This window comes from Amblyomma maculatum, chromosome 1 (assembly GCF_055883805.1).
Source record: "Amblyomma maculatum isolate TAMU_Amacu chromosome 1, ASM5588380v1, whole genome shotgun sequence".
Lineage (NCBI taxonomy): Eukaryota > Metazoa > Arthropoda > Arachnida > Ixodida > Ixodidae > Amblyomma > Amblyomma maculatum.
The window spans coordinates 140,648,271-140,664,165 of record NC_139344.1 but is presented as its reverse complement, the minus strand read 5'-3'; the positions used below and the strand labels follow the sequence as shown (position 1 = coordinate 140,664,165).

General features: G+C 50.1%; 1 pseudogene; it reads right to left on the bottom strand.

Annotated features, from left to right (window-relative positions):
• Positions 1 to 1,255: 1,255 nt before the first annotated feature.
• On the bottom strand, positions 1,256 to 14,051 carry LOC146204169 (uncharacterized; annotated as a pseudogene).
• Positions 14,052 to 15,895: the final 1,844 nt, after the last annotated feature.

The window sequence follows — 15,895 nt, the reverse complement described above, 5'->3', positions numbered from 1 at the left end:
GGGCGAGCACGAACCAGAAGAGCTACCGCATCCGGTTACCAGCTTTCGAGAGATTACCCGGATGTACCAAGAGGAAAGGTGAAGACTGCCAGAACTGCACCCCAAACTCACCAAGCAACAGCAGACAATCCTGCGTCGAGCGCAGGTGGGATCGCTTGCGCATCCCTTACTGATGAACCACATGTACCCTGCGGAACACGATATGCTCTGTCCTTTTTTGCAAAGATAAGGGCACCCTGCCGCACGTTTTGAATGAATGCACAAAACTCAAGACCCCCCCCCCCCCCCCTCCTCACCTTGCCTCCAATACCCGCAATCCCCAACCCCTTGAGCGATGAGAGACCGTGTTATCCAGCCCCGCCCTATCCATCCAGCTGGCACTGACGGATAGGGGCCAGGAGCTGCTGGGAACATATGGGTCCCGCAACTAGGGAACCACATCGTCTGGTGCCTGTATGCACCACCGAATTATTTCGGGCCTAATAAATGTTGATTCCTCCTCCTTCCTCCTTAGCAATCCCTGCCTCCGAGGTAGATGTGGACAGCCGAGAAAGTGCATCTGCTACAGTGTTTGTGGACCCCTTGCGGTATTCAACAGTGAAATTGTAGCAAAGCAGTCGTGCACTCCAGCATGTGCTTCGGAGTGGGCGTCTTCCATGTCCTTGGGACGACAGCAAGGACACCAGTGCTTGGTGTTCTGTTTGAATTGTCAAATGACGACCCCAAAGGTATGTGTGTTATCGCTCACACGCCCAAATGCATGCTAGTGCTTCCCGTTCACCGACTGAATATTTCCTCTCCGCAGACGACAGTGTACGAGATGCGAAAGCGACTGTGCGGAGCTCGTGGCCACTGTGTGGCGCTCGTGGCTCCCAGTCCACAGTCGGACGCGTCGGTCGACACAATCACTGGAAGTGACGGATCGAACATCTGGAGGACTGTACTCGAGGATAGCATTTCCTTAACCCCCCCCCCCCCCCTCCCCCTTCCGAAACTGTTGTCTATTTCAGCTGACCAGATGAACGGCTAATTTTTGCGAAGCAAGATTCTCATAGGCTTGCCCACGTGTGCCAAGTATGGAACAAACTTAGAGTATTCTACGAGACCCAGGAACGAACGTAGGGCGGCAGCATCAGTTAGCACTGGTGTGTAACTATGGAATCTACTTTCTCTGGAAGTCGAGATATACCACGAGCAGTGACCTGCCCTAGAAACTCTAGTTCTGGAACGTCAAGGAGGCATTTGTTGTTCAGTTTCAGGCCTGCGTTCTAGACCTTTTGCAGCACTGTCTCAAGTTTGAAAGGTGCTCTTCTGCGGTCTTGCCAAAAATGATTACATCATCGATGTAGAACAACACTGCAACACTCGCTGCGGCGAACGTGAGCCACCCACGCCCCTTGTTAACTTCTGTTGAAAGAAGGCTGCTGGCTGCGCATTTCTTTTTTTTTTTTTTTTTCGAAGGATGCGAGGATAGTTTACGACGCTGCCGCAATGAAATTGCCTCGACTGAAGCAGAAAGCTGCTTTAGTTCTTCCGCCGCTTGCTCAAACTGAAGTGCAATTCGAACTGAATCCTGGAATGACAGTGTGAAACCCTCGAGCAGTAACCGCTCCCGTACGCGGTTGGAAGCTAAGCCGGCAATTAATTGATCCCGCAGAGAATAATCTTGCGAAGCAAACGAACAATGTGACACTAGCTCCCGTAGAGCGACAGCAAAGTCATGAACGCGTACTCGCCTGTGTTTTCGCTACGGCGGTGAAAACGATGATGCTCGACGATAACGTTGCACGACGTTGAAAACGGGTGCCGTAATGCGGCGAGTGTAGAGTCGTATTCGTCAGGAGGGACAGACTTGTCATCGGCGAGGGCTGTGGCACTCGGTGCTGCTGCGGCGCTGGTCCCTGCATGTAACGTCTGATAAACACGCTGGCCCTCCGCCCCCAAACAATGCAAAAGAATTGCCTTGTGTTGCTCTGCCTTGAATGCGGTAAAGTCCCTTGATAATTTGAAAGTAGCGACACTCTCCTCCGCGCCGCGCTTTCCTCCTCGATTCTCCTCGCGCGGCGGCGGCGAGCGCTGCGCACGACACGCTTTTTCCCCCTGACGCCCGCCGGCCGGCCGCAGCAGTGAGTGAAGCGCGAGCTTTTGGGCCAGGTCTGCGCTCCAGGAGTGCACAAAATTTTTGAAAAATTGCGAGAAAAGCATTGAGAATGCCGATAGTAAAGTTCATGAATTGATTGGTTTCTTCTTAGAACTGTTCGAATGGGGAATACTGATAAACAAAGCTTTCAGGCGAGTTCTGTGCTACAGACACTTTTTAAGTCTCATGATAAGGTTTTACTTTGTGCACTTAATCTAGTACTGCCTCTGACTTTGTGTTTGTTTTTTTTTAGAGCGTGAAATCTGTCACCGCGGTAAAACTTCAGAAAACGATCTAGCTGGTGCTTTGAACTTCAAGAGAGAAGGTTAAAGCAGGACTTAGTCTATTTCGCTACTGTCAAGCTATCTCTCTAAGCATAGTATATGTCACGTGATCAACCATGAGATTGGATTATTGGTTAATTGTACATGTATTTCAATCAATTACTGGGCCAAATTAATTGATATTTAGTAAATTGCAATTAAAATCTAAATTTTAGCTGCAACACCGAAGCGTATACCGTTGGAAAGCTTAGGCCAAGTGTAATGGCACTGTGCTAGTTAGCGATCCGCGATAATCTGCGTTCATTAGTTAATTCTGTATAAAATCAAATTTTGAGCTGTTCCTTGCTGCTTCGAGGCAAGGAACAGGGGCCGAATTACGGACTCCGCTCACAAGTTTGTGAGCGTGACGTCAAAATTACGAAGCTGTGACGCAGCCTTGAGACGTCAATCGTGACGAGTATGCGAAATCGTCCAATTACCAGCGACTTTTAGCGTGGCTCCGCCCTAGTAGTCCCGAATCCTCGGCAAACGTTGATGCCACAGTGTGGCACAAAACTGAGCAGGGACCGTCTCCTAACTTTTTCTAACACGACGGAACTAATACGCAATAAATAAAACAAACAAAGGTTTATTTTGGCAAGATACTATTTTTAGTATTGATTAACATTGAGCTCAAGTTGAAGCGTTATTAGTTGTGTAGTTATACTTGCTATTAGGTAACTTTTGTTGCCGCAAGGGTGCGCCGGCGGCGTCATGGCGTGCACATGGCGGCCTGCAAGCAAACAGCTGATTCCCCGAGAAGGTGCTGCTTTTTTTAGTGTCGTCGGTAATCGAAGTACCGTGCAAGTGCCGTGAGCATGCTGAAAATCTAATAGAATGCAGTCGAAGTCCAGGGCCTGCAGCGATAAAATTTCATGGAGCGCTTGACACGGAAATGGACAAAGACAACTTGCGAAGGTGTTTTCGGTCGGCGCCTACTAGTATCGATGAGAAAAGTGCTTAAAGTGCAACATGCAGGCTCCGTGGTTCTATTTGTTTCTCTTTAGGAAATACAAGACGACTTTGAAGCATGTAGTGTAGGCCAAAATGAAGCTCTGTCCTTGCATGATCATCTGTTTGTATGTAGCTGGATAGTTTAGGAAAGAACATGATCATGGGAATGCTTCCACCCTTGCCGTGACTGAACCCGAAGCCTTCATTCACTGCAGTGCCACCGTGACAGGGCTTTCGATGTAGCTTTCGTTGTAGTGTGCTCTGTATTTTTTTTTCTTTGTTCTCATGAGTGAGTTGCTTTGTTTTTGAGCGATACCTTCTGCCCACACACCATTTGCTTGATGCATATGTGATGTTTTTCTGCGTACGCTACAATCACTGTGAGCACTAAAACTCGCAATATTATGCATTCAATTTGTCAGCTTTACACTGTTTAGCATTAAGCAAATGCTTTCTATGCGTCCTAACAGTATATGCAGGCCTGTAGTCCTGGAAGGTTCACTAATGGAGACTACCTTATGCAAACATTGTACATAGCACTACTTGTGTCATGTTTCTGCACTGTTAAGAGCCATACTTTGTTTCCTGCTTCTGAAATGTGCCAAACCTATGACAACTACTATGCAAGCCTGTAATCATTAAGCAACTATTATTTTGTGTCATGCCTCTGAGTCGCAGTTTTATGCACAATACTTTCATTTCTTGTTTCTGAAGTGTGTCAGACCTGCGATGAGTACAGTGCCAGCTTACAGGCTCTAAAAAATTATTCGTGTATGTCTTCTCTGTGTAGCACAATCGTGCAGCACGTGCAAATAACTGCCTGTGCTATTGCAGGCAGTTGGTTTCGCTGCTGCATATTCAAGCGTGTGAAACGCTGCAGGAAAATAAAGGGGCACGGTTGATACACGTGCTTCTAAAAAACTTCTGTGAGACTTTCCCATTCCGATAGGCATCACAATTGCTGCCTCGTTGTGAAACACTTTAATTATGTACTCAAACACAGGCACACACACAAACACCAACATGCACGGTTGCAAGCAACAGTGAATGGAGGGGGGTACGAAGACAAATTTGACTTGACAGATGAGGTTCGAGAAGATTCATCATTATCACAAAGGTTTCTGGCACAGACATGAAACGAGAAGGCGCTGCACTTGGCTGCCTGCGATGAGTTGGTCAGCTACGTGTGGTATATCATAGCCGATTGTTGTGCTGGCATTGACGCCGCAGCTGTTGCCGCACCATGGGCAGCTGTGCCAGCCAGCTCTGGTGGCAGGTTCTGTGGAACAGGCTAACATGATTCTGTATGGCTTTTCCCTAGAGGTATGCATGGCAATAGTGATCCCACTTCCAAGTAGCCGGTACACAGATGTGACCCTTTCTTGTCCAAGCCAGCAGCACCCTCCTCGTCTGCAGGCAGGAAGACATCCAAAGAAGTTATGCATCACGGCACATGTTACACGCTCTGGCTGGTAGAGGAGCGTATAGTATTTTTGCAAGCACTGGAAGCGGCTGTTCAGCACGCCTGCGCAGTTATCCACCATTAACCTTGTGGAGGTGTATGCCTTGTTCTATAGCCGTTATGGAGAGTCCGGACCGGGATGCCATGACACTGGCAGCCATGTCTCCAACAGGTGCCCCTTTCGCCAGCATAACCGAAAATGGCACGCTGTTAAGCACATTCTTCGTCGTTGTCGACCTCAACAGCCTCATAAACTTTAACAGCCTTGCTGACACAATGGAAGAGTCGCATCAAGTAGCTCATTGCCAGGTCTTGCTGACGATGACATTCACGGGAGTGCAGACAATGAATGATTGAAAGTTTCAGCAACACTGCTGTAAGGACAGCCTTGCACTTCATATCGGTATAAATGGTGCCCCATTCCTACTCAATACAGGCGTCAAACACACGCATTCCCATATTCGTTTCTTACGTAGGCATTTCAAAAATGTACGACGTGTCTTACGTTTCAGCTTTTATAAAAGCCCAAGAACGGCAATACATGTGAGGCATGTGGAGCCTACCGTAACTTATCTTGCAAAGAGCAGCACGGCTCACTGTCGTGAATTCGACGCCTCGCAGAAGGCCTTCCTCGGCCTGTGTCATGCCTGTGTGCAGCCGAGAAGGCCGCCAGAAGAAAGCATCATGCCAAGATACCACGTAGGGAGGTTCATGGCCCAAATCATGTCGGCATCTCATATCTGAAAACAGGGACATCACAAGGCTACTCGTAGACGCCCGATGGGCCGTCGACAAACCCGACGACGACCGGTATGCTGCCGTGACGAAGGAAGCCTTTCTTCGCCGCCGCCTTGCTGCATGCCGCAAACGCTTTCGAAGTGTCGGCTGCGCGAGGCCGATGCTCGCCTCGTTGCCAGTAGCGGTTTGGAAGCCACTAGGAGCTCGGAAAAAGCGCAGTGCACACATTATCTGCCGCCACACAGACAGCGCACTCGGCCGCACACACCTATCTCAGTTCGTCGCGTCGCACAGTCACTGTCCTATATCCTTCTCGAGTAGCAACATGCGTCGAAACATCTCGCCCGGCACGTCAAACAGTCTTCGTACACCGTCCTTTGCCGATGATCGCGTCGGGGCGCCGCCGCTACCGCCTCACGAGAACGCCGGCCGCCGCATAGACCGCCGCCATTTTTCCTTTGTGAGCGCGCTCACAAACGAGTTGTGAGCGGCTCGCGTCGCTCACATCCCCCGCTCACAATTGGCCCGTAGTCGACGTCACCACTTCAAGTGTGTTCATGACGTAAACAGCAGACGTCGATGATGTAAAGGACGGCCACTCCCACCGTTTTGCCGCTGGCCAATAGGAAGATTGTGAGTGTGAGTGTGATTGTGAGTGTGAGCCGTCTGTAATACGGCCCCAGGTTTGCCACGGCAGTCTTGATATGATGCTAATGGAAGAATTAAATAATTTTATGAGTACGTGGCCCCTCACTGACTTCGCGTGTGGTTAAAAGACAGCAGGGTACACTGGGAGAAGTGGTGGGCCCTATTGCCGATACACTGAAGTTCTGGGGCAAGCATGCTGTGGTCTCATGCGCTGTGTAAAAGAGCTTGATTTCATTGAACGCAACAATCAAATAAAAAAATTACAAGGTGCACATAGGTCTTCAACGTGCGGAAATGAGAAAGCATATAACTGCCAATTCATTGACTATCGCTATCCTATCTATCACTATATCTACTAATGCCAGAGACCTATCGTAACTGTCACTATCCGCAACGAACACTATCACCTCACTATCCGGGCCTATTACTATAATTTACTATTATTATCCGTAACAGTCACCATCATTACCTATCACTATTCATAACCATCACTATTTAATCTGATGCCGTCCCATGACCCATTGATATACTTCAATTTTCATTGACTTACGCTGTCAGTCATATCTCAATATTATCTCATAATATCTGACGAGACAACTATACATTGACTTTTAATTCTTATACTTTCTTGTTTTCTCATAAATGGAGGTGGGAAAAGAGCGAGCCACAGAAATAACTGACTACTATCAGCGCGAGGTTCATGTCTCTGTCGAGGAGGCTTCCTTTACTTCAGGACAGGTCGGTGAGAGAAAATTGATGGAACTGCGTTTGGTCTGTTTTTTTTTTCGAGTTCGTGTAATATTAGCGGCTCAAACTGGTCTTCAGTGAAATGTAGCTAGAACATAGAGCGATGAGATAATTACTCAGGCTAGGTGAAAAAAAAAATCTTGCATACAATTGAAATGAGTAATATGTTACAGTGTTAAGAATGATACATTGAGCTCTTCTCAACCTGATACACCGAGCTCGCAGAAAAACCCTAAATTCATCAAGAGCGTTAGGGCCGCAGTTATTCGGGCGGCTCGCATGCCCCCCATGCCAGCCGAAGAAATTAAGATCGTCGTGCGTCCCCGCGGAGGGCTCGATATTTACAAGGCAGGAGCTGCATGCGTCACTACTGCCATCATGGTGGCAGCAGGAATTGAGGTGCCACATCGAGCTGAGGATACAGCGTGTCCCAATGCGCAACAGAACATAATGGTGATCAGCACTCCGAGCGAAGAGCGGGCGGAAAAGTATGCTCGAATTCAAGCTATTAATGTGCAAGGCAACACGTACCAAGTGAGTGCTTATGGAACGGCCGCCCACGACACAGTCAAGGGCGTGATCAGGGGCATATCACTCAAAGACAGCGAAGCTGAAATAATGCAGCAGGTCGTAACCAAGTACAACCCCCTCGCCGCGGGTGCGAAGCGTATCGGAAATACGACGACAGTCATCGTAGTGTTCAATGGTATCAAGGTTCCTAAGTATGTGCGATACGGATCCACGCTGTACCCATGCAGTCTCTACAAAAAGCAAATAGAAGTTTGCAAGGTATGCGGCAAAATCGGCCATAGGCGCGACGTGTGTCCTACACCAAACGCACGTGTGTGCCTTGCATGCGGTGCTTCTAATCCAAGAGAGGGCCACACATGTGTCCCCAAATGCAAGCTCTGCGGTGAGCAACACCCCACCGGGGACCGCGTCTGCAAAGCCAAATACAAAATTCCATATGTCGTGCGGCGACGGAGATGGGAACGCCGAAACGCCGAAGAACAGCAAAAGGAAGCAGTCGAACGCAGTAACGCCGAAGAACATCACAAGCATGCACTCGACTCAAGCGCGTTTCCTCGTCTCGGACGCTCTCACTCGCGCAGTGCTTCCCGTAACGGATCCCGAAGGGCGTCGCGCAGCGCGTCGCGTGACCGTGACTCATCTCACAGGAACAAACGCGACGCTAAGCGTTCGCGCTCCCGTGACAGAATCAGTTGGGCGGACGCAGCAAAGGGCGAAGTTAAAAGCAGCAACGCAAGCTCTAACAGCGCCACTACTGGCCGAAGCACACAGAGCAGCTGGCAGGAATGGACTACCAGCCCCTACTACAAGGAACTCGAACAACTCCGTGTCGCCAACGCGACTCTGTTGGAAACCACGCGCCGGCTTACCCAAGAGCTAGCCGACGTCAAGAAAGAACTACAAGCACAGCGATTTCAGCCAACCATTGGCCCAGCTCAGTCACCCGAGACACTTACACCCTCCGTTATCCCCGAGAACACCGACACGCCATCCCATCAAGGTGGTACACAATCAATGGACATATCGCAAGACGAGCCCGAAGGGGAGAAAATCACTGACCCAACCCCCAAGAAACGAGCGCGCACCTCATCACGACAACATAAGGACCTAACCCAATTGGAAACTCAGCTCGAAACCAAAATTGAAGCGCTCACCAGCACCTATGCCGACACGGCTGCCGTCACGGACCAACGCCTGGCGCGGCTGGAGGAGCTAATCACCACGTCCTACGGAACCATACAGGAGCGCTTCGACTTCATTGAACAAACCCTCAAGCCCATAGTATGCAGCCCCATCTTTGCTGCGCAATTCGCAAACCACCCATATCTCCAAAAACAGACGCAAGCCTCAACTCCATCACAACCATGTCCCAGCCCCAAGCCACAATAGGATCGCTACCGGGCCTTACGGTCTGGCAGTGGAACTGCCACAGTTACAACAACAAGAGAGCAGTGCTGCAACAACACATCGCCACGGTAACCAAGAAACCTGACATCATTCTGCTGCAAGAAACGGTGACGGCGAACCCAACCCTCGCTGGGTATCGCGCTCACGTTAGCCCAGCGGAGGGACGAGGCGTCTGCACATTCGTCCGCAAAGGGCTCCCGTTCATTGAACATCAGCTCGGACACGGCCGCAGCAGGGTGGAATACACCTTCACCGAAATCATTCCAAGCAAACAACGGAAAAACAGCCTGTTCATAGCTAACATATACAGTAACCCCAAGCACCAAACACAAAAATTCAAGACCCTGCTACACACAGCCAGCACCCAAGCTAAAGGCAACACTTTGCTGATTGGAGGAGATTTCAACGCCTCCCATCGAGCGTGGGGTTACGTGAAAGACACGGCAAAGGGACGGGACCTACTACAGGATACCCTGGACCACGACTGCACCCTGATTACGGATCCCAATCATCCTACCCGAATCGGCAATTCCGTAGCACGAGACACCACACCAGACCTTACATTCATCAAGAACGACCACACTGGCAAAGTAACATGGCGCAACACCGGCGTTGACCTGGGCAGTGACCACTACATCCTCGAAATTACGATTCCCAATCAATTCCGGGGCAACACCATTACACACAAATGGACGGATTGGGACGGTTTCCGTAAGGGACGACCGACCACACCGCAAGACATCACAAACATTGAAACCTGGTCGGCAGAGCTCCGCGATGCAGTGCACTCGGCCACCAAGACCATTGAAACGGACGAGGACATCATAGCTATGGACAGTCGTCTGGCCCATCTCATCGAGGCCAAACGTTCGATACAGGCGCGCTGGAAGCGGCAACGGCTGAATCGCAAATTGAGAAAGAAGGTGGCCGACTTAAACAGGGCCATTCAACATCACTGCAAGGTCCTGTGCCGTCAGCAGTGGAACGAAGTCTGCAACCGAGCTGACGGGCAACTACATCGTGGTTGCACATGGAATCTATTTCGGCACCTCCTAAACGAAACTAAGACCAAGTCACACCAGCGCGATCGCCTGGCCTGCCTCATACACACCGCCACACAACAACGAGGAAAAGACTCCGTTATCAAGGCCCTGGAAGCCAAGTATCTGCCACACACGCCAACGGAAACCCACCCGCCATACGGGGGGCTGCCGAACGCGTGGCTCGACCGAGACATTACCATGTCAGAGGTACGGGCAGCGCTGCACGAGCTCAACGCCCGCTCAGCAGCCGGCCCCGATCTTATTACCAACAAGATGCTACGTAACCTTGACTATGCATCGATCGAGGCCCTAACCCGCTACTATAACGAATGCTGGCGTTCGGGCAAGCTCCCCCGACAGTGGAAAACGGCAAGAACAATCCTAATCCCGAAACCGGGCAAGCCATCGGATATCGGCAACTTGCGTCCCATCTCGCTCACGTCCTGCGTGGGCAAGGTGCTTGAGCACGTGCTTTCCAACCGATGGCAGGAGTACCTGGAAAAGGAAAACCTATATCCGGATACGATGATCGGCTTCAGGCGCAGACTCAGCACACAAGATGCCATGCTACAACTTAAACAAGAAATAATCGACAACAAGACACAAGACAGCAAAGTAATTCTGGGACTTGATTTACAAAGCGCATTCGACAAAGTCAAACACTCAGCCATATTAGCACAAGTATCGAGACTCAACATGGGGGTAGCGAGCTACAATTACATCCAAGACTTCTTGACCAACCGCACGGTGGAACTGCACGCCGGAGACCTTAAGTTCCCCGAACACAAGCTCGGAAGCACGGGTACCCCGCAAGGTTCAGTCATCTCGCCGTTGCTCTTCAACCTTGTCATGATCGGGGTAGCGAGGACAGTAGAGGGGACCGGCGTCCGGCATACGATCTACGCCGACGACATTACCCTGTGGGCGGCAGGCGGCACCGACGCCAGCATTGAGCAGCAGCTCCAAGAGGCTGTTACTGCCATCGAGCAACACCTTAACGGCACAGGCCTAGTGTGCTCGCCCGCCAAATCCCAGCTGTTCGTCCTCACACCATTACAACGGGGACGGAAACGCGCTCCCCCTCGGGAGTGCGATCACATAAAGATCGTGGCTGCATCGGGGCAGCGCATCCCCGAAGTTCCCAAGATCAGGGTCCTGGGCCTGCTACTAAACAAGAACTGCCGCAACGACGAGACCATCAACAAGATCACCACCAAGGCAATGGACGCTATCCGGCTCATACACCGAGTCTCGACACGATGGGCAGGCATGCGTGAAGACAGTCTTCTGCGCCTCGTCCAGTCGTTCGTGATCAGTCACATCGCCTACGTTGCGGCCTACCTCAACTGGCAGGCCGCTGACCGGACAAAGATAAACACGCTGATCAGACGGGTTTACAAGACGGCGCTGGGATTAATGGGGACCACGAGTACGGCTCGGCTCCTGCAGCTCGGCGTCCATAACACCTTAGAAGAAATAGCCGAGGCGCAGCTCACGGCGCAAATGGAGCGCCTCTCTACCACCAAGACAGGCCGCAGCATACTGACGTCCCTGGGTTACAATCCCCGAGCTCCCAGTCGGCAATCGTGCGATATCAGCGATGAGGCGTGGGCCCACATCCACGTGGACCCCATCCCGAAAAACATGCACCCCGAGTACAACCAAGAACGGCGGCAGGCGCGGGCCAAAGTCCTCGTCGAGCAACACGCCCAGGACCCGCACGCCCGGTTCGTGGACGCTGCGGAATACAAGCGAGAAGGATTCGTGGCAGTGGCCGTCGCGGCGGCTACCGGCATCAAAACAACGGCAGCGAGCGTGCGGTGCACGGACGCCACAGACGCCGAGGAGGTTGCCATCGCTCTGGCGATCTCGGAGGCCGAGTGTCGCACCGTGCTCAGCGACTCGAGGAACGCTGTGCGCAACTTTGCCAAGGGGCGAGTGTGCGCGCCGGCGGCCGCCATCATCAGTAAGCTCCAGCTTCAAGACCGCGGCAACACTATCCGCATCAAGTGGTTCCCGGCGCACGCGGGAGATTGTGCATCCTCACCGAATCACAACGAGACGGCCCATTCGGCGGCGCGAGCGCTTACCTTCCGCGCCCCCGAGAAGGACCGTTCCGAATGGTGGTTCGAAACAAAAGACAGAATGACCAGTTACGAGGAAGTGACAAAATTTTACCGCCTAGCTCGACGGACAATGCCGCCGCCTCACCCGGCACTTAGTCGGGAGGAGGCGGTCATCCTAAGGCAAATGCAAACCGGGTCACTCCTAGCCCCGGCAATGCTACACGTCCTCCACCCAGACATCTACACGAGTGATATGTGCAGTGTATGTCAAGTGGGTCCGGCGGACCAATGGCACATCATGTGGGACTGTGCCAGGTTCCCGACAGAAGCTGCATCCAGGACATACCCGCCGGAACTTCAAGATGCTGTGCAGAATACAGACAAGGACATGCAACTATGGGCCGTCCAGCAGGCCCGGGGTGCGCTCGAAAAGCACAAGCCTCACACCCACCACAAACGGGTCAAATGAGGTAGTGCAGAGTAGGGCTTAACCCCGGGTAGACGCTTGGCCAGCGTCACGACGCGTTAACCCGTCGTCCTAATAAAGTTATACATACATACATACATTGCTCGCAAAATGTTCCCCTATATTTACATAATAACTATAATCATCATTGATTGTTTAAGTTTCGTAAATACAGAAAATTGATAATGATTCCGGCTGATTTGACATCGATGGGATAACTTTTCTCGCAATAAATGAATACGCGGAATCGCGCTTTTAGAGCTCCAGCTTTCAAATCGAAGGTAACCTGCCAACGCCTAGTAGTCATGGTCAAAGTGAAGCGTGTGTGATCATATGAACACCTCCTGCACATTGGCCGTATCCCTGATAAAACGAACGCATATTTTTTAACCCACGCGTGCGTCGAAGCATGGCAAGACACATTCAAGAATTGAAAAAAAAAAATGCCATACGACCTAACTAGTGCAGATTACCCGCAATACCTCGGGTTTACTTGCCAAAGAGTTTTTCAGGGCCAGCATTCATTGCTCCCGAGTAACCGACGCACACTACAAGTAAAAGCTGGAAAGGCTAGCTCCTCTACAAGCCCGAATTTTGATTTTTAGTGAAGGAGGCCAGGGATCCTAGCATAATCGCGACAAATGCAATCGAGAGACTGTAATTTTCCAGTTATTTCTGACAGCAAAAAGCAGATTATAGCGCCCTGTTTCTGACTGTACAGAATTCGAAGCGTGTTAAATGATGGAGCCTTGGAGCCTCGCAGAATATTCAGCATGCTGCAGAGGACAACCTTATTTTTATACAATGAACATGCTGCCGCCGCAAAAATATTGAGCAGCAAGCAGGAATAAAAAACGCAGCGTCAGGTGACGCGTTATTACGGGGAGTGAGAAAGGCATTCGACGTCGCAAACAACTCTGTTGTTTCTAGGAATAAACGTCTTTCGACTAATCTTGTGAATCCATTGACTCGTGCGCAAGCCGTCACGCTTGCCTTGAGATATCATGAATACCGCATAACCATCTTCAGGTCGCTTGCTGCAGTTGTACGCGCAACAGCACGGCATAGAGCTTGCACGCTGCAATAAAAGCACAGCGCGCAATATTCGCTCGCCGAGACTAGGAGAAAAATGGCGCGAAGGAAAAATAAAACACAAGGAAAACGCCGGACGCGCGTCGGTTTCCAATGGCAACGGCAGGGAGACCAGTCGTCGCTCAGGTAATCGGGCGGAGAGCCGGCCTTCAGCGAAGGGGCGCGCAAGGGGCGAGGAGGAGGCGAAGAGGTAGCGCGGCGGCGGCAAAGTTCAATCGTTGGCGTAACTTTCAAAGTATCAAGGGGTTTTAGAATGCGGCGGCTCCGGATGCCACCTAGTACACGTTGAACATCTGCTCCCACTGCTCCCATTGCAATGACGGACGGCCGGGCGTCGGAAGAAAAAACGGTGGCGGTGCAAGCCCGGTGAAGTTCGTGGTGGTGGTCCCGGATGCTGCAGCGGGGTTGGGCGTATAGGTGCACAGCATCCTCATTGCCAATGTGGTGTGTCAAAGGTGGAAGCAGACTCCAACCGTCCCGAACGAACACAACCCGTTTATTCACACATTCACACATTGTATTTAGTATTCATTTATATTTTATTTAGTATTCAGACGGCGGTTCAATGTACCAAAGACGGCGCTACAAAAACAGCACCTAGTAGGGGAATCAGCCATTTGCTTAGAGGCGTCGCCATGTTACTACCTAAGAACGTTGCCATGTGCACGCGTGCACGACTTGCCACCGGCGCACCTTCGCGGCAAGCAGTTACCATGACAGTAAGTGTAATTACAAAACTGAGAGCGTTTCTATTTGCGCCTAATGTTATTTAATTTTAAAAATAGTGTCTATCCAAAATGAACCTTTGTTTATTGCGTCGTGTTACAAAAAAATTGCAGTGGCTTAGCTCTGCTATGCCAGGATATATATATCGTTCTACGTGACGCTGGCGGTAACACAGGACGTTCCACGTCCACCGCTATAGTTGAGGGTGGCGCTGGTGAACACTCTCAAGGTTCGTATACAGACAACATTAATACCCAAGAAAGTAGCAGGGGGGACAGCGGCCGATGTAGCTCAGTTGGAAGAGCAACGGACGCGTTATTCGGAGGTCGTGGGTTCGGTTCCCACCATTGGCACGTTGTTTTCCTTTCTACTTTTTGTTTATTTATCTTTCCCCTAAACGCATTGCATTACTAATTTACGTGATTATGAAGTAAAAATTATGAAAAAGACTGTACAATCCCCAATGCTTTACCTCAGCCTCGCCGACTGTCGGCTTCTTTCCTTCACACACATATATATATATATATATATATATATATATATATATATATATATATATATATATATATATATATATATATATATATATATATATATATATATATATATATATATATATATATATATATATATATATATATATATATATATATATATATATATATATATATATATATATATATATATATATATATATATATATATATATATATATATTGATAGTAATAAAAAGTAATATAAATTTTGGCCCTCACGCGATACAGCAAGCGGTGGCATTTAGCATCAGTTTCTGCCTGTTGAGACAACTGAGGATGGTGATACGAAAGAATGCGGAACATTCGGACCACTTTGCTCTGCTTTTCTCGTCTCCAGAGCATGGCTCCGCTCCGGACACTAAAAAACACCGCGTACCAAGCATGCTTGGAGTACGAAAACATTGGCCTCGATCCGACCGGGCGTCAGGGGAGGATGGCCTCGAACCGTCCCGTCGAATCCAGGTCCCCGGGTCTTCTGCTGCTTATGAGGGTGACCAGGTGTCCGGTCCCTTCTTTCTGTTTGACGCGAACGGCAGTTGTGCGACGAGCGCGACGGGCATATGGTCATTATTTCCCTCTTCTTACCTCCCACTGACTTCTTTCACTTCTCTTCCGATCAGATGTATAATAAGTGTAGTCAGTGCTCTCTGTGTCCCCTTCTATCTTGGTCCTCGTCCTACGCGCTATTTCATCAAGAGTAAACTGCATGTTCGATTGTCTTTTGAGACACGAAAGACTTCGTCTTGAAATTGTGTTTTTGCACCAGCAAACAATGCACAACCGACCAGTGTCGTGAGACATCGTTCGAACAGCAGCATAGCAATGAACGGCGCCATTCTTTGCCAATTAAGGTTTCTTTACTCCCCCTTCAGTGGCATCGGGTGTCTCACTGTTACGCGTACAGAGCCAGAGGGATTGCCCACTTTACACAGCGGACGAGTACGAGTATTGGTCCTGACTCGTCGCCAGTGAACAAAACCACACAACTGCAAGACAAAAAAAAGGGCGCCCCAGCA